The 20,414-nt window shown below is 36.3% G+C and overlaps 1 long non-coding RNA gene across 1 annotated transcript; it reads left to right on the top strand.

The window, feature by feature from the left end:
• Positions 1-1,164: 1,164 nt before the first annotated feature.
• Positions 1,165-9,830, top strand: LOC134536602 (uncharacterized). The gene is made up of 2 exons (XR_010075819.1): positions 1,165-1,627; positions 8,802-9,830. It is a non-coding gene; the product is annotated as an uncharacterized LOC134536602 (long non-coding RNA).
• The last annotated feature ends 10,584 nt before the right edge of the window (positions 9,831-20,414 follow it).

Raw genomic sequence — 20,414 nt, 5'->3', positions numbered from 1 at the left:
CCAGGACCGTGGAACATGGGACCCGGAGGGAAATTTGCGTAGGTAAAAGGAATGGTAGATTTTATTCCGTTATAAACCCTGTCGCAGCCTGGCCGGTACGCTGCAGGACGAGCGTTCTCCCTCGCCGCGACCCGGACTCCCGGAAACATACTCTCGATAACGAAACGCGACTTGATGTGGTCGCGTATGCAGTCCCGTGACGTAAGGTACTGGTTAGGAAAGTTCAGATGCGCAAAGTAGTGCACACGCGGCCTGATACGTCCGCGGAGATAGTTCTGTGACGAAACGTACTGACTAAGAATGTTCAGCAGTGCAACGAATTCTGACACGGCTCTACACGACTGCGGTGGCAGTCCTGTAACGAATTATACTGATAGCAAACAACTATGCCGTGCTACACGTGTCCCGAGCGGAGCGGAGCGAGCGCACGTCTGCTCGTCTCCGAGTCTGGCTAGCCACTGCCCTCCTCCACCCGTCCGCGCGCCGGAGCTCGCGGGCCCTTGAGGAGGGGAAGGGGAAATAGGCCAGCGTGGGAGAGACTCATCTCGCGGCGGGCCAGGTTGCGGTTTACATTACTAAGCATAGCACTCGAAAGAAATCACATAATTATTTAAGAAACGACATTACATGTAAAATAACGGTAATTGTTAAAACGTAAACACAAGTTAATTAATTAGTTAAGAATTAATGACGAATTAAGCATATTCGTACAATCTTCTGTTAAGTTACAAATTATATACAACGTGGATGCTCGTGATTAATCAAATGTACATGATAAGTATAAATATTTACAAACACAATTATGTCTACTGACGTGCTAGGGTGCACACGGGTGCGTCCTTGATTGTAAACACTTCACTTATGCAAGAGAGGACGCTGACGAGGCATAACGGCCTGAAGGAGCCGGGGAGACAGTTGGGTCGACGTCATGTTCTTTGTAACGTAAATTAATCGAATATGCGCGCGCATGCGTAAAACATACGAAAAATGCGAGTAACGAATCAGGCAGCGGTAGTGGCTTCAATGTTTGCAAATGATGGTTCATTTGTAATAAAATATAGCCTTTCGATGTTGCTTACCACTAGTAGTCTATACAAGGTCTAGTGGTATGTATTTTTATGTCTTGCAGTCCATATAGCTCAACTTCGTTGGTTTCCTATTGTATGCTCGTTGTTTCCTATGTTGTTTCGTATTTAACTTAAATTCTGTTGCTAAATCTTCGGTAATTGGTTTTATAAATGTCCACTTAGTGCGTTGCTGTAGAATTGTTTTATGGCTATTTTCAAAGTTAAGGAATTTTTTATAATTCTTATTCTGGGTTTTGAGTGAGGTAGATTTAAAATTTAAAATATTTATTCAAAGAAGAAATATTATGGCTTGTATAAAGAGGAATCCTAGCTGCAAGAGTGAAGACGAAGAATTGATCCAAATAACGGATTTAGCAGGTTTAAAAATTAAACCCGAAGTTTTGAAATCTTTGATATTTCTTCTACGTGAAAATATTTCACCGCGCACTGTGTATTTGTTATTAAAAGAAATTTGCAATGAAACTATCGAGGCTACTGTTTCCGTCTCAAAGAAATCAAGTAGCCTGTCGTCTGTCGTGGAGTCGGACATACAAAAATAGGTATATACTAATTTAGATAACTTTGTACAATTGCAACTTACCCTGCGAAATTATTTTCGACTATGCTATTTTCGAATACTTTAAATATTCTTTGATTGTCCCGCAAAACATCATGTTCGGTATTTACTTTTGAGATCAGTGCCTGAGATAAAAGTTATTTTTTACTTATTTGGTAATATTCCTACGTCGCGGCTTTTCTGGAAATTAATAGGTAATAGTCCGGAAATATATTTTTTTTTTTTTACGAAGTCTATAGAGGTTTCTATATTAACTCTGAAAACACGTCTCTATATTTGTAACAGTCACAATATTTCATTCCGAGACTGCGTTTGTGCATTTAATTGACTATTACGCTCACAATTTGGTTTTCACCTGATGCCAAGGAGGCCTCCCTTTTCGCTAACTTCCCCCCCTCACCTTAGCATTTATCTCAGATCCTTTGCATCTTTCACCCCTAGCATCTCTTCGTCCAACCCATTCCACTCTCTTCCTGCCAAGAAAAGCATTCCTACCCTTATTCCGTTCGCCTCCAGTCCCTCTGGATCTTCCACCCATGATCTCGCTGCCCTTTATATTTACCTTTGTGTATCCTAGTCCGCAGCTACTCCCAGCCCCCCTCTCCCTCTATCACTTTAAACAGTCTGACTAACCTTTCCACCCTTCTCCTCCCTTGTAATGCTTCCCACCCTAGCTACTTAATCATCTCAGTCAGACTATGCATTTCCGCCTCTTCCCCTTCTCTTCTCTTCCAAATACCCATCACTTCGCTACTCTATGCTGCACCTTCTCCAGCTCCCTTACTTCAGTCACTAAGTAAGGGTCCCAGATCACAGCCCCATACTCCATCACAGGCCTGATAATGTGGACTATGCCTTCTCCCTTACCCTCTTCCCTGCCCGCTGCAGGGTTCTGCCAAGCAGCCCCAGTACCTTCCTGCCCATCCCAGGTTATTTTGTAGGGTCACCCCCAGGTGACTCTTGGGCCTCCTTTATCTCCTGCCCCTTCTACATAAACAGTTTCCTCATTACCTTCCTCTTCCTCATGAACCTAACCACATTTGTCTTTTAATTATTCAGCAACATCCCATTCTGCCCCGTCCATTGTTCCAGTCTGCTCAAGTCACCTTCCAGATGAACCCCTTCCCCCACCACCTCATGCACTATGCAATCATCTGCAAATACTCTCATCCTGACCTCCATCCCCTCTCCAATATCATTATCATGAATAATAGGGGCCCCAACACACTCCTGATGTCACATCCCCCTCTTCAGACCTTTCATCACCCTCTGCCTTCTATCCCTCAGAAAGTCTCCTACCTAGCTAACCAGATCCTCTCTTCCTCCACCAACATCTCTACCTTCTCCATTAGTCTCTTGTGAGCTACTCTATTGAATGCCTTTTCAAAGTCTTCTGAAAATTGCATCCATCTGCTTCCCCCCCGTCCACCACTTCCACCAGATCCTCCAGCAACCTCGCCATCTGTGTTTCACATGAGAATCCTCACCTGAATTCATGCTGTCTATCATCCACTCACCCTAGGTCATTCATTACTTCCACCATATAACTGCTCACCAGCCTCTCCATTACTTTCCCTACACAGGACGTCAGGCTGACTGGTCTGTAGTTCGCCAGATTTGCCTTATATCCGTATTTCCCTTGTGAATAAGTACCACTACTGCTTCTTTCCATTGATTTGGCAACTTCACCTCCTTCAGGTATTGTTTGAATTTCACCGTTAAGTATCTACATACCTCCTAACCCCCCAACTGAAGGTGATTGTTCCCTATCCCGTCCTACCCAGATGCCTTCCTCCCCTTCAAACTCCTGACCCCCTTTCGCACCTCTTCCATCCTTATCTCTAAACCTCTCTGTTCTACCGTGTTTGCTACTTTCGGATACTCCCATACCTCTCCCTTTACAAATACAGATAAGTACTGCTCCTGTAGCTAATTTGCTTTCTCTGTGTCCTCCGTACATTCCTGCCCCTCTCTTGCCCTGAGCACCGCTATTCGTTCCTCTCCTTTCACCCTTCACACATAGCTGTAAAGGTCCGCCCTATTTCCTTTACCCCCTTTCACCCATTAGCCTTTCCATGTATGCATCCCTTGCCTCCCTTGTTTTCCTCCCCTGTTCCTTACCCAACTCTTTCATCTCTTTCTTTATTTTTCCCCCTCCTTTACTCCTGGCCCTTACATATTCAGTATTAATACAGTAGAGTCCCGCTAATCCGAACCCCGCTAATCCGAAAATCGGCCTAATCCGAACAGGGCTAGGACAAAAAAAAAACTTATAATTTATCTATTTCACTGTCTAACCGAAAAGAGAAAAAAAATAGGATTACATACATAGTACTTAAATACGTATGTACGTATTGAAAATTTTTGAATTTACTTACATACTCTATGTAGAATTCATGTTCTGTACAGGATTGACACAAAACAAAACGTAAAAAAGCAAACCATTATCTAAGAGGAAAAGTCAGTAATCTTCCTTTGACGCAATGCACTAAATCGGCTTGAAGATGCAATGTTTTGCCAACGCCGCATAAACATACCATCTGTTGGGGTTGCATCGGCATGTTGCTCGACGTAGCGCAAAGCCAGATCAAGGGCGCTGGCTGCGGCAGTGTGAGAAACAACATCCGTCGGTGCGTTCCCTTCCTCCCCACTGTCGTCTGCATCGAGATCAGTTGACGTTCCCTGCACAGCTGCTACGATATCTTCATCTGTGTATTCCTCGTAGCCACAGTCGTCAATGGCCGTCCACCTTTCAACGCACTCTTCTGCATTTTCGCAACCTGGTACAATTTTTTTCACTAGCTGAAGAAGTTCAAACTTTTCTTTTGCTGGGGGGGGAAGATCGTTTGGACAAACTCTAAATTATGCCAGAGATTTTTCCATGATTTCTGTAAAGATTCCTTTTGTGTTTTCTCCCAAGCTTCTGCTACCCATTAAATGACATCTTTGATGGTGATTTTCTTGAGTTTATGCAAGATAGTCAGTTCTTCATTCTCTTAAAGTAGGCTATGAAGTACCTAGCATTTTTCTGTAATTCTGTTTCAAAGCCTGCAAAACTCCTTGATCCATTGGCTGCAAAGTTGAAGTGACATTTGGTGGGAGAAAAATGGCTTTGATATCACCGCAAACAAGTTGCATTTCTTCAGGTTGTGACGGAGCATTGTCTATGAGTAACAAAGCACTAAGAGGCAATCCATTTTCTTTGTTAAAAGCCTTTACTTTTGGCACAAATTATTTTTCAAACCAGTCTTGGAACAAGACACGATCCATCCAAGCTTTCTTTTGGTTTCTGTAAAATACAGGGAGAGTGTTCATGTTCATGTTTTTAAAACAGCGTGGTTTTGCCAATTTGCCGATAACCATCAGTGGAAGCTTATTTGTGGCAGAAGCGTTGCAGCAGGCTAACACAGTTAGGCGTTGTTTATCCATTTTAAACCCTGGTGCAGATTGTTCCTCTTGTGATGCAAGACTTTTGGTAGGCAATGCTTTAAAGTTAAGTCCTGTCTCATCCGCGTTATAAACTTTCTGTGGTGAGTAGGAAGAAATGATATCTTTGAACTGATCTAGGTATTCAATAGCTGCTTCATTGTTCGCTGACAGTTTCTCCCCAGTTATTGTAAGCTGCCTGATTCCATGTTGTTTCTTCCATCTCTCTAAGAAACCGCAACTAGCAGTAAATGATGCGTCACCATCCATGAGCTTGTTCAACTGAAGCGCTTTTTCTTGAATCAGAGGACCAGTGATAGGGATTCCTTTTTGACTTTCTTGGGTAAACCATAAAAAAAGTGCTTCGTCCAATTTTTCGTAAGAAGACACTGTCGTTTTGCTACGTTTTTCAATAATTTTTTCACTTGTGGTAGTACAAAACTGCTCAATTTTACCTCTGTTCTTTTTCCAATCGGAAATGGTTGCTTTGCCAACACCGAATTCTTTCGATAACAGAGTGGCACTTTCACCTTTGTCAGGTTTTTTCAGCACTTCCAGTTTTCTTTTAATGTACACGAGTTATGTTACGCTTGCTTGTCATGATGACCAACAGCAGGGACAAGCACAGAATGTAAAAAACCACACTACACACCGCTCACAAGGGGTCACAAAACACAGGGCAAGTGTGCAGTAGCTGGTGACACAGCAGTAGTGTTCCGACTTGTGTATATAGTTTGAGACTGTTTAGTGTAGTGTATAGACTTTGAACATTTTAAACTTCCCGCCCTGCAGGGCATTGTGGTTGGTCACTCTGGAGTGGCCAGGAAGTAGGTTGGTGCACCTGCGCACAGGAAGAGGACAGTCGACAGTCTGACAATCAACATGGTGGTGAATGGACGTTGGTTACTATCGCGACTCGTTTTCAATCGAACTATAGCTGTTTACAAATGTTGCATCCGCTAATTATTTCAGTCCACATCTCTTCGTGCAACAAGTAGCATGTGACGCACTGACTGTCTGACTCACCATAGTTGGGAACGGAAGAGGAGAGGAATGCGTAGGCCTATGCGGGAAGGAGGATGGGGGCTTTGTTTACTCTGGTTGAAGGTCACTGCCCTTCTGCTAGTACACACTCACGAACCACCCTTCATTTCGACCTAATGTTGTCACGTAATGTAGGTTGTTGGATTTGTTAAACTCTGAATATTTGAAATTGCAGTTTAGGCTATGTGAGTAATTAAAACAAATTATATGATACTAAATATGTACGCTAAATAATAAAGGTGTATTTTTTGTCTGTCCTTTCCTACATATTTGACATATCAGACACTAAATATGTCTCAAAAAGACAACATATGGCATTATATGACAAAATTCCGCCTAATCCGAATTTTCGCTAATCCGAACAGGGTTTGGTCCCAATTAGTTCGGATTAGCGGGATTCTACTGTATTACAAATTTGTTACATCATGAGAATGGTCGTTTAGACTAAGTTAGCACCATTAAAAAAACACTAAAATATTTTTAATGGTTGCTTAGGAAGTTTACAGAAGTTTGCAGCTTGCACTAGCAACTTTAGTAGCAGATAAAAATGTGCATAAAAGATTCATAGACTAGTGACTGAGAAATTAGAGAATAGTTGAGCTACATCAAAAATACTTTAACAAAATTGTGAATGGGTTGTTAGGTTAGCTGCATTACAAATACTATAAAATAATGTAGCTATACTAACCTAACCAACCATCCATTATTTTAAACTTTTTTTAATTGTAGCTAAATTAACCTAACCAACTGGCCACAATATTTTAAAGTATTTTATTGTGTGGTTGAATATGTGGGTAAATAAATAATCAATGTTGGTTTTTAATAAATAATCAAAGCATTTCAGCAGTCGCATGAAGTTAGTGAACGGCCCAGTTATTGCACGTACATGCTATGTCCGCCGCCCGACCTGTCGTGACACCAGCAAGTGACATGTCTGCTGCGCTGCGAGGGCTAGAAGAGGAGAGGAAAATCTAAAAATAAACCAGCCAAATATGAAGCAAGAGTGTGTGTGCATGTGTGTGTGTTACACCATGTGGCAGTGTTGACAGTTCTCCCTCCCTTTCTTCATAGTAAATGTCCCCTGAGCTGGCACCCACACAATTAATGTGTCTATCTTGAAAGTTTTTCATGATGCAACTGTGCCCAATCATTGTTTTTGAATGAGATTTCCCACACTTTCAGCTGAAAATATTGTGGCAAAATTGTAGCCATCTCTGGCGTTTATAAGAGCACCTAGTGCACTGTGACCCTTACGGTGAAAATGTAAATTTTTTTTTGCCTAAATTAAGGGTGCGACCAACCCATACGAACGGGCAACCCTTCTGCAGTTTGGTAAGTATGTAATAAAAAAATACGGGTTGAAGCCTGGCAGACAAATGGCTTTTCAAAAATATCCCATTTTACACACTGCTAGTGAAATAATAAAATTAAAGCTCCTCTGTTTTACAGAATAGCTATTTAGAAATAATTTCATAGAAACTGATAGAGAAGAAAGAGATTCAGATACCTATATGTGCAATAAAGTAATAAGTTGTAACTTTAAATCAATATTCTTATTCCAAAAACAATTACAAATGTTTTTTTCTTCTGAAATGAGGTTCAAATACTTTTGATATATAATATGCCTTTAATTAGAGGAAATTCACAGTTCATGGTTTTTCTTCTAATTTAAGAGAAAACGTTCCTCGTGATTGTAAGAGTAATCGTTATAGCCAATAGGAAGGAACCATTTCTGGGAAAGTCCCCAGTCATTCCAGTACTGTGCTGAAAGGATGTGCTGTTGAGGGGGGGGTCTTTCGCACAAATAATATTTAATGAGAGCCTAGGGCAGATAATTTCACGTCTGGCTCCCGGGGCCATGCTGCAATTAAGTACGAGCCTTTGTTGGAGTATTTTTCTGACTTTAACTACAATTTGTAGGTCCCAGATGTTCGGTGCAGGCCCGAATGGTCTGCTGGTTCACCAGGATTTATTTCTTGTGTATCTAGATGATGGAGTCACTAGGGAGAATATTTCGTGTAGTCACAGGACTGTAAGTAGCGATAGGCAGAAGTTAATGAGCTTTGTTTTTCTGGCGGAGCTATCTTGTAATGGACCTGTAAGTTTTTTTTTAGTTTTTTTTTGTCGTGAAAAGAATAAAAGTTTGAATTCATGTCAACTCTTTTACTTTAGAATCACCATTAATGGACTGGACGTCCTACACCAAACTACCTGCAATTTCAGATGAATTCTTTTTCAAGTGTTTATGTATTTGCAATTCAAGCCATAGCTAGCCGGTGAGGTCTGGATCGGCACAGTTTTGCAATCTACTTTATTCATAAATAAAACATTCTTTCTTCATCCTGTTATTTTTCTATTGAGTTTTGATTCATTTTGAGATTTACCACCTCAAAGAATTAATTGCAGCTGGGCTAACCAAATACAGTTAAACTTAGGGCCACATTTGTATTTTTCTCTAGGTATTGAGTGCCACGTCTGTGGTGGAAAAAAAAAATTGGCTGGTAAAGGACAAAAAATTTTCAATTTTCTAACTTGCATAAAATGAAAATATTTTTTTAGTAAACAGTAATTATTTTTAAAATAATGTCTATTGTACTTTACATACTCAATTTGTTACAGCAGATATGGGTAGTATTTCTTGCTAAAAATTTATTTATTTATTTATTTATTTTTATTTTTTATTCTAGTTTCAAATGTACGGGCCGCACAGATATTACTAGAGGACATCATGCGGCTGGCAAGCCGCCTGTTGGACTGCTGTAAAATTCCGTATGGAAGTGAGTGTGTCTGCTGTCTTCATTGTGTAGAACAATTTTTACAACTGATCTGAAAATCTGAAAATGCTGCACAAAAAGTGAATTGAGCATGACTTTCAAAGCTAAAATGACTTTTCTGCTGCAAGGTGCAAAGAAAAAAAAGGGTCATTTTTAGTTACCTAAAACAACATTCAATTGGAAATATCATACCCATAGCCTATGCAGAATTTTTTTGTTAAGCACAGTTGGAAGGAGGGCTTAGAAACTCTAGGAATTGACGAATTTACATTTTTGCTGAATTAATTTTTTGCTCAAATTTTGTTTTTGAAGATTTTTGTTGTATACCATTATAGATTTGAGTTCTACAGTGACTGAAATTGTGGCCTGGTAATTCACCATGAGTATTAAATTTTTGCAAATGAAGATCACAAAAAAGTGTTTTGTATGTTTACTCTGACATAATACAATTAATAGATTTCTTCAGTATTCTGTGTATAAGATAGCAATGATCTAATTTTTTTTAAATATAGGCTCTATATGTAATGTTTAAATATGTATATTATAAATAATAATGGATATTAATATTAAAATGTTTAAGAGAAAATATAAAATAGCTTATTAAGGAAACTAATTTTGTTGATTCACTTGAGGTGTGTTTTACTCACTTTCTTTTTGACCTTTTAACTTTTGGGGAGCCTTTGCACATTTTACTTTGCTGAAAACAGTATGGTGGATGGCCTTTTTACTCGAGGGTGCAAGATGCTTTCAGGCCAGTTAGGTCATGCCCTCGATACTCCTCTCAAGGAAGAGTTGCGAGGGCAATTTTGGCGCAATCATCTACTTCAGTGTTGTTCATTGTATTGTGATTTTTATGAAATTAAATAACTTATGTATCACGTTACAAATGATATTCACAAATCAATATCTTGTGATATTTTGAATAAAGTATGTTTTTTTACATGTATATATTTCATTACTACAGATTATGTAGAGTATGTTCATATTGACAATCTTACATTAAAACTCATAGAACATAATTTGATTAAGCACTCATCATTTGTGGCACGATATTAGGTATTGCCTAAGCAGTGACCTACGTTCATTTGCTTTTAACGCTTGCAACTCCTAGGGAGCAAGAGTGACTGCAAGTAAAGAAAACCTTGGTGTCAGGCTGGGCTGCAAACACTTGTAACTCACATCAATACTTGTTTTGTAATGAAAATAATGTTGTGATTTTTAATAGTTATAGAGACATAATTTGAATTTTACAAACAGTATGACTCATATTAACATTATTTCAGTTATTTCACTTTTACAACCTCTTATATCACCCTTGTTTTTTTTAAAGATTCATTTCGAGGGAAAGGGACACCATTTCCATTTTTGCTGGGCACAATTCTAATTGGCTGATCCCGTCCAACATCCAAATTATTTTAGCACCCTTCCTATATGCAAAATATTTAATGGAAACTCAAGTCATCCAACTTGTCAAACAAACATTGCTGTGCTAGTAACGTTTCCGGTGACGTCATAACCCTCCAACTTTATTCGACACTACATATTGGAAGGTGTTGGAAGTGAAAATTTTACTGTGTGACAGGGCTTTTACTGTACAGAATATTTAGACATACAAATGTCATCGTCAGAAATGTAATGTTGATACATTTGTGGTTCATTTGAGGAATTATGTCTGGACCTCGAAAAGACAGAAGTTGGTCATTACTGTCCAAGTCAAAAACAACAATGCTGTTACTGAGTCATCAAAAATCCTGCCCAAAACAAATGTGGCCATGGCCAGCATGGAGTTAGGATTCACGAGGAGACGTCATGCTGTGATGTAGTTGGTCACCTTTTAACCTTGCTATCTCCATGTTATAATGCCCAAAACATTGCGGAAATGGTTCTTGATAACGTCAGATGATGGTTAGTAAGTATGAATTAGAATCTCTGTCAAAAACAGTCACTTTTATAAAGAAAAAAAACTAATTTAAAACTGTTCCCACAACGCAACACTACACTTTAGTCAATATGTTGGCTGTCTAACCGACATTGTGTAACAATTAACTGAAGAAAAAATGTGAGCGAATATTTCAGTTCTCGTCAGAGTGTGTAACATCATGTGTTCTCATGTTGCAAATAAACTTATAACACAAAACTCAGACACAAAATTTAACATAGAATTATTTAAAATAATCCAGAATGTAAAAATATGCAAGCAGTATTCATTTTAGGGGAAAACTATAAAAAATTTGCCCTTTTTTTAAAACCTAATTATAATTCTGTTTAGCAAGATGATACTATTGATTTCTCAGAGCTAACCGAACATCAGGAGTGCCGAGTGCGTTACATGTAAATGCCTCCATGCTAAACATGTGACATTTTCCCCTGGACCGGAATTATCATTGCCAGCATTTTTGAGGTTTTACTTCTTTAGCTGCGGTAAGGATGAAATTTCAGTATGCACAGAAATGCAATGAAATAATTATGCATTACACAACTGGAATTTATAGGTTGAAAGTCCAATGCTATAGTCACGAGCTGAAGTCGTCAAAATGGCGGACCCAAGTGTAGCAACATGTACCTGTATATATTAACGTTTGCAAACATCTGGGAATGTACTAGGTGTATTGGTGTGAAAAATAAACTTTATGGTAGTGAAACTATCCTGGAATACATTTTGTAAACTTGAATAGGCATAACAAGATATAATTGCAACTTTAAAAATAACTATAATATAATTACTAGGAAAATTGTTTTGGAACAAACATGGTGTCAGATATATTTATCATTTTGTTTGTTCTCTAATACATTACAAATGTGGCACTATCTTTTAAATATTTTTAAAACACACATTATAACACTAAGTATATGTATGCATATTTGTTTATTCTTAAATGGCAGAATTCAGTCTGTAAATACTTCCTACAAGGGGCATTCAATATCAAATCAACCAATAAAAATAATTATTTTAAACCTTAAGGTTTTTGAAATGTATCATATTTGGTGGTTGTGTTCTACTCATCAGTATGACCAAATATACAAAGTTTAAGTTTTTTTTTTACTTTTCTTTTTTGATCTATAAATTTTGAAAAATTAAAAAACGATAGTATGTAGGAACGTTTTGAAATATTTAAAAGCATGTAACTCTAAAACAGTTTTTCCTAGAAAGCTCAAATTGGTGCCATTCTCTTTAGAATTAAGAGGGCTTTAATTTGACATAACTTGAGTGTATCACATCACTTTATATTCTTTTTAAAAGAACTCAAACAAATTTAAGGAATGTCACACCATGGATGACAAAGCTAAATGATATTATTGAAGAAGGAATGTAAATTTACATTTCTTGCCACTTAGAGTTAAGTAAAAACAATCATACTCAATTTCTGAAAGTGATACAGATATTCGTGATGAACATTGGCTGTGAATATAAATACAAAACCAGGCCGCAGCAAAGATGATCCTGAGTGTATGGATATAGATCCAGGTATAGATTTTTTAAATGCCTTATTGACATCAATAGGAGAATCATCTATTGTTAAAATAAAATGTAAATCAAATAAGAAATACTGCAAAGAAAAACTTGACAAAATTAAATTAAGATGTAATGAAACTTTTTTCCAAACTAGTAACAGAAGAGGATAACACGAAACTACCAGACAGCTCGCAGACAGAAATTCTTAATCAACTAAAAGAAAAATTTGCAACAGCAAGCAAGATTGAAAACCTTCAGATTTTAACAATTTTACCAACCAGTTGGTCTAGTGAAAGAATGGAACGTGAATTTGGTATAAGTAACTGTATGGCAAGGAAAGAAAAAAAACTTGAAGAAAATGGAGTGCTATCAACATCTGATCCAAAATCTACCTTGCGAAACTGGTGTATAGGTAACTGAATTTTATAATGACGACAAAGTGAGTAGGCAAATGCCGGGGGAAAAAAAAAAAGATTATGTCTCCATGGGTACGAACATTGAAAATAAGCCAAATCATGTTCAAAAAAGGTTGATTTTGGGAAATTTGCGTGAAATTTGCGTGAAATTTACAATATATTTATATATACAATACAATATATTTACAATATATATTTGCAATATATTTACAATATTTTAAAATCAAAATACCCTTATTTAAAAATTGGCATTTCAAAGTTATGATTAAAAATAATTTGAATTGTTTTTTAGAGTAGGTATTTATAAAGGTAATTAATTTTTTGTCCTTTAACACCTGTATTTTTTTTCCCTTGCAGTAATGGTTGTTCCTATAAAAATATTTTTGAGCAAAGTTGTAGATAATATTTAAAAATTTACAATAAATAATAACAATTTTAACAGCATATGTAAATTATGATTTTTTTTTATCCCTGCCACCTTTTTTTTAACCCCTTGCAGGAATGATATGTCTTAACAAAGATTTTTCAGACAACAGTTTTCGATAAAAATAATATTTACAAATAGTTTGAATGGATTTGATGGTATACTTACTGAGGAAGCTATGAATTTCATTTTCCTTTAATCCCTATTCCACCCTTTGCAGCAGTGGGTGGTTGCATAAAAAAAAAGTTTTAGACAATATTTATAAAGTTAACAAACAATTTGAACAGATATAATATTGTACTTACTAAGGGAGTTATTTTTTTTTTGTTCCTCATAACCTGTTATTGTATAAAAAATTATTTTGAATGAAAGTTATAGATAATATTTTACGGTTTTACAACAAATAAGAACAGATTTGACAGTGCACAAATTATGATTTTATACCCCTGTTATTTTTTCACCTCTTATAGTAGGCCTGTGCAAATATTTGAATTTTCGAATATTAAAATTTAAAGTTTATTATTCGTATTTAATTTGATTTTGAATTGTAACACTTCGAAAAAATAAATATTAATTCGTTTACGAATAGGGTTATGCGGGATCTTGAAAATCAGGAAAAATTATGGATCACTGAGTTTTTCCTCTTCGGGTGAGTACAAAATTTCCACGGGATTTTTGTAATGTTTTAGGACTACATCCGGCCACTTAAATTTTGAGAAGACTAATGCAGTAAAGCCAGATTTAACATAATAATTTGGAACCATTATTAATACCCACGTTATCAGCTAACGTATTCTAACAAGAGAGTTATTCAGGTCATTAAAAATAAACTAAAAGTTGTTAAAAATAGATTACAACTATCAGCATACTGATAAGGATTAATAATGTGTCCCTAAAAATCACACAACGCGTTTGTTACAGTTGACATTTTTCAGAAGATCAAAGGGTTATTAGTTTCATTCAGAATGTGGCGGAGCGAAGAGAAAGAAACTTGCATAGATCTAGTGGAAAACATCTGGCCACATACTCACAGAAAAAACTGCTCTACCTCTTTTACCCAAGCTCACATACACTCTGTGGCAGGAAAATACTTGCCTACACCTGCCACACTGCCATACAAGTGTGCAGTGAAAAACTTTTCTCATCAGCTGGCAACATTGTGACTTGTAGAACAGTCTCTACTTCCCAAAAATGTAGAGCCACTTGTGTCTCTCCACAAAAATCAAAATTAGCTGATATGTAGATATGTGACAATCAAAAAATTTTAAAAACTTTGAAATTTCGAAGGCTAAAATTTTTCTAATTCTACATAGATTATGGAATGTAAATATGAATATGTTATGCTGTAATGTGGTGTGATAAAAAACATTTTTTGTGGGATTATAATTATCTCATTCTTATTTAAATTCAATATTGGTATTGGACACTAATTTGGTACTTGTATTAAAATTTAATTCTAACTAAAAAACTGAAATTCACATAGGCCTACCTTACAGCAATAGTTTGTCTTATCAAAAATTATTTGAGACAAAAGTTTTAGATAAAAATTATAAGATTTACAAACAATTAAAATAGATTTGAGGTGTGCCGAAACGGGAGTTACATTTTTTTTATCCTCCAACCCTTGTTTTTTTTCACCCCTTGCAGTTATGGTTGATCATATCACAACTTCATTTAGACTAAATTTTTTTGATACTTAGCCAAATCATAATACATTCAAACAGATTTGATTTTTTCATATTATGGGAGCTAGTGATTATTCTGTTTTGCAAAAATCTTTACCAATTTCTACGCCTTTGGTGGGATAATGCCCAACTACTCAACCGAGATTTTCCACTGCTATATTTTATGTAATCAATTTGGAAGTGATTTGTGCAAAATGACAGCAGTTATGTCCATATTATATATTATATATTATATATTATATATTATATATCTAAATGGCAACAGCTACAATAGGTAGTTGAAATCTACCTAAAACAGCTTGGGAACAGAACATAAATGTTATTGGACAGACACCTAACTACATGAAACTAGGCAGTCACCCCAATGCACAATTGACAGATGAGTGATGAAAGAAGCCTGGGAACAGATATGAAAAATATCTAACTTCTTACTGTGTGACTGCCGTTTGCTTTCTTTTGAGCCAATTGTTCACAATCATGTAACACGGGGATATGAAATTGTCTCATGATTCGTGCAACAAAAGTTTGCAAGCAACTGCTGCACCATGTAGGTTAACCCAAATAAAATAATATTTTTATTTTATAATATTCATGTACAAATCTATTCTTTGTGTACTAGCACAATATATTTTTGTTGTGAATGTTAACCATTTACCTTTGATTATTCATTGTTGGGGATGTTTGTGTACCGAGTAGGGTCACCAACTATTTCACCCTGAGCATAAGGGACACTGAACTCCACCTAATAGAGCGGGGGGTCCAGGGGCCCTCCCCTGGAAAAATTTGAATTTCTAGATGCATATTGGTGCTATTTTAGCAGTTTTTGTATCTGAAAATAAATTATGCACCTGGTTGAAATATTAAAATGTTTTGTATTGGCCTAATAATTTTTTTGAGTGATGAATTTAACACATAAAGATATTTTTAGTTAACAAAGTATAAAAACTCCAGATATCTCATATGTGATTGAACATTGGTAAACTAACTTAAACTCTCTCCAATGCAAAATGTGATCAGGAAAAAAGTGTGGGAAGGGGAGGTTTGCTAAAGCCACTTAGCCCTTCCCCTGCCCCCCTTAGATTAGAACCACCCCTAGGGACACCATAACAAGCAACTTAAAAAATATGTATTTTAATAAATGTATGTCTAACATATAAGTATTTTCTCATTTTTCATTTCACCAAACAAACCCAACTTTAATGTCATCTCGGGTATAAAGTACACAATATACAACATGCAAGACACAAAAAACAATGTTTCACAAAAAAACTTAACTTGGCAACAACTTGCCACTTGTCGGCGTCAACATGAACTATTTGGTGGCCAGTGAACTGCGGAGTAAACGGAGCCTCGCAATGTCGCAATACATATAACAGGTGGTGCGGCGCAGGTGGGAAAATACTTTTATCAATTTAATGCGGGTGTGTGAATTGAACTTTAAACAAGATACGGGAAATATCACGTCCCGTCCTGCCTACGTACGGGATAATTCTTTTAGTCACAGAATACGGGAAATCCCGTACAATACGGGACGGTTGGCAACCCTAGTACCGAGCTTGCTTTAACCATTTCACAACACACTCCCGGATATTATGCTTGTGATGTGTATTTGACTTTACAGCGTTGGATTAAGTATAGACCTTGTAATGAAATTGTACTGAATTTTGTTAATAGACAATTTAATTATTGTTTTTTTTATAACACCAGTTTATATTTTTGATTCTAAATTACAGCATTACTCTATACTTGTTCATAACATCTCTGTAGAAACTTTTATGTTTTGTTCTATAGACTAAATACTTTTTGTAATCAAATGTTTTAATTTTAAAACAAGCGCAGGGAGACAAAAAGGTGAACATTAGCTTTAAAAGAACTGTTGAATGAACAAGACTGAAAAGGGCTGTCAATTTGTATGTGCTAATATATTTATTAATTTGAGTCCTACCCTGAAGTTTTAAAGATTATCTACGAAGCAAGAGTAGTGAATGTGAAGTTGACACTAGTAAAGACATTAATAAGCGATTAGTTAAATGAAGAGTCGCTGATTTTAAACTAATGCTACCACATACTACTACAAGAATTCATCTGATACTTCGCTGCATACTATCTGGACTGAGAGAGTTTTCTTCAGTAGCAGTATCATCATTCTTCGAGTACACCAGCTTCGTCTTGATTACTCTGAAAGACTACAGATATTATTTTTGAAGATAGTGTATTGACGAGATATTTCTTCAAATGTATGTATGGTAATGATATAGTGTTGATACAGGTATATGTATGTTTTAGTTTGTAATGGAGTAATATTGTGAAATATTTAGTTGTATCCAAAATTCTACCTATTTTCATTTATTTCTGTTAAAGTTTGGTAGTTAATAATTTAAAGTTAACTTTGATTAATTTTGTATACTTCTTAACTATTTTGATAAACTTAGCATTTTCCCTCAGTAGACTTGAGAGATTTTAAAAGATTCTTTGTGCTATTAAAAGGAGCTAGTTTGATAAAGGTATAATTTTTTTTACTGAGGAAAATTAGGTACTGTTTTGCAAATATAATTTATTTTCTTTCAGATTTTTATATTTTTTAAGTATCTACCAGTAACAAGTTTTGGTTAGTTGTAATTTACTTAAAATTTAAGTATTTTTCTTGAAGTACATTTCTTCTCATTGATGAATTTTAGAATACCATTGAGTTAATAGGTAAAGTTATGACTTGATCTGAAAATAATACGTGTTCCAATATTGTATTACCAAAATTGAAGGTTTTAGGAAATACAGTAAAACCTTTTTGTTGTGACCCTATTTATTGCGACCACCTCTCTATTACAACCCGATTTTGAGGAACCATGAAAAATTGCCGAAAAACCGAAGAAAATCGGACAGAAAATAAGTTTCTTGTGGTGAGTAGTGTGTTACTGCGTTTCTCTTGCCGAGTAATGTACTGCTGTAGGCAGCGCATATCTAAAAATAGATACCACTTCCTGTCGACCGCTGTCAGCGCTTCAGGGTGCAGATAAAGGTTTTTGTGGCAACGTGTTTACGTTTAGCTTTTTGCGAGTGTCTAGTGTGGTACGCAGTTAAGGCAAAGAAAGCTACCGGCTGGATTTCTCTTGATTTTGATTACTATCGGTTGACAATACACAGCGACCGACTGGATGCATGCCCGCCTCGACTTGTTTTAACTGCCGCAGTGATGTTTATTTTGACAGCTCAAGCAATTATCTTTTCCCGTAGGTTGATAGAAAAAGGTCGCTTCACCCAGCATAAAAAAAAAGGCTACGCCACTTATTGCCCACGTAGGAAACACACTGGCTGCCGTCTGTCTCCCTCGCATTTATCTTTCTTCTAACATTCCACGTCTCACCTCTCGCGCGAGCAATAACGAAGCGACCACACATTGGGCCGTTTTATGCTTTGTTTGGTGACAGCAGCTTGATTTTATTCGGTATATTCCTTTTCATAGGACCCTTGCTATTAAAATACATTTATATTTAAGTTTGAAAGCTTGTAAATTCCTTGTCAGAGATGACTGAACTCGAACTTGGTGTGAAAAGTGACATATTTTGACCCCTCCCTCGCCGCTTTAGTACGCCATTCATAATAGCCCAATTTTACGGGAGAAGGGAGGGTGAAATGAGTATTTTCTCACTGAAGGTTTTTCAAAGGGGAGCGAAGTTGGGGTGTTATAAGGGAGGACACTAGATGGTTTGTGTGTCTGGGAGGGATGATCTAGCCTCGAAGAATGTTACCGAGAGGAGGGAGGGGTGAGCTTATGCGTCATGAAGCCGCTGCCGCCAGCCAGCCGGGCGAGCTTCCTGTGCGTCCACTCGCGTTGCAGAATCTACAGCTGCCATATTTTTAAAGGAAATGTCCCATTGGTTTTTCTGTTATTCTTACATGAACATTATTGGAAGTATTAAAGCCGACACAAAAATACGCTGTGTGTTAAAATTAACAGATTTTAATGTTCTGTCATTTCGTTTTTTTTTTTTAAGTATTTTTTCTTCTGATTTTCACATTTTGGTCAAAATGTCCAATTTTTTGACGGTTCCCGAGAATGTATTCGTAAAATCACTGCTTCGTTAAATCCGGGGTTCGTGACATCGGGGTTCTAGTGTATTTAACTACGGAAAGCAGAAAACGTACATGTAAACTAACACATATTTTCTTTAGAGGTGGCCTGTAGGGCGACGGACTTGTCATGAAGGTTGAAGTGTGGGTTTAAAGCAAAGCCGTCTAGCATTGTGAGTGACAGCATCCTGCCATTGTACGGCTGGTTTCTTAGCGAGTAGCGGTTTGGGAGAAAGGGGGGGGGGGGTTTAAATGAACTGATGATTTCAGAAAACATCTATTACGATCCCCCCTCTATTACAACCCTATTCCTGGGAACCGTGAGGGGTCGTTTCAGAGAGGTTTGACTGTACAACTAAATTAATTTTGCGCTAATTTCAGTTCAGTGATTATTTTGCCAGAACAGTTATTTCTTATCAGTAATATTTTACCTTACCGGGCATGTTATTTATTGATACTTACACTTACATAAAAATACATCAGATGTATTAAAGTGTAGGAAAATCTGGAAAATTACAGGGTTAACACAACTTGGATAATTTAAACCAGTAGTTTATATTTCAGTGATCACCACAATGTGGGATACCAAATAAAGAATATATTTAATTTCAACCTGAGGAAGCAAAAACCTATTCTTGTGTGTCCAAGCACTGTATTTTCAACTTTGTGGTTTTCTCACAAATTAACTTTAAATTTTATCAGAATAGCAGGGTTAATTGTTTCACCATCGAATACATACAATGAAAGACAGATAGCTTTAAGATTTCGGGCATATTTTGACCGACTTTAGTATAAATTTGAAAGTGGATAACATTGAAAAAATGTTTGTATCATAAGTACCTATTACTCAACAACAGGCTTGTAAGTTGACATGTTTGGCAATTGATGTGAATGTATGTTTTGTGTACAAATTATTAAAAGGGAAACTTAAAAATAACAAAATTTTAACATTTTGTAAATTTCTAAGTCACTTTTTGAAACCTTAGCAGGTAGATTTTATGATGAGGTTTAACATAACATTTTTGTGATTTTATCACCAATTTTTAGGTTTTTATTTTCCATTTTATGATTTCCCTAAAATAAAGCATTTTTACATCAATTTCAGTGAAATACCTTTTCAAGACATTTTTTTAGGACTTGAAAAATTTGATATATATTATAATTTGTGTGTTTATGCAGTTCTTTTCTCCATTTTAAAAAGACATGCTTTTATTGTTATTTATTTTTTAAAAGTATTTTTGGTGTTAATATTTTATACTTTGCCTGTATTAAGCATTCCTGCCTTTCTACTTCCTGATGTTAGAAGTAGGTTTCTTTAGACTGCTCTCATTTCAAGTTTACTATCTGGGGTTCTCATCTGCAGAACTTGCAGAATTGCCAGGTTTTTAAAACCATTAACCCTCCAGCATACTTATAAAATTCCTTTAAAAAAATTATAAAATTTCTTTAGCACTACATTTATAAAGTAAATTTTTTGGC

The sequence above is a fragment of the Bacillus rossius genome, chromosome 1, assembly GCF_032445375.1.
Source record: "Bacillus rossius redtenbacheri isolate Brsri chromosome 1, Brsri_v3, whole genome shotgun sequence".
Taxonomy (NCBI): domain Eukaryota; kingdom Metazoa; phylum Arthropoda; class Insecta; order Phasmatodea; family Bacillidae; genus Bacillus; species Bacillus rossius.
This window is presented reverse-complemented; position numbering and strand designations above follow the sequence as displayed.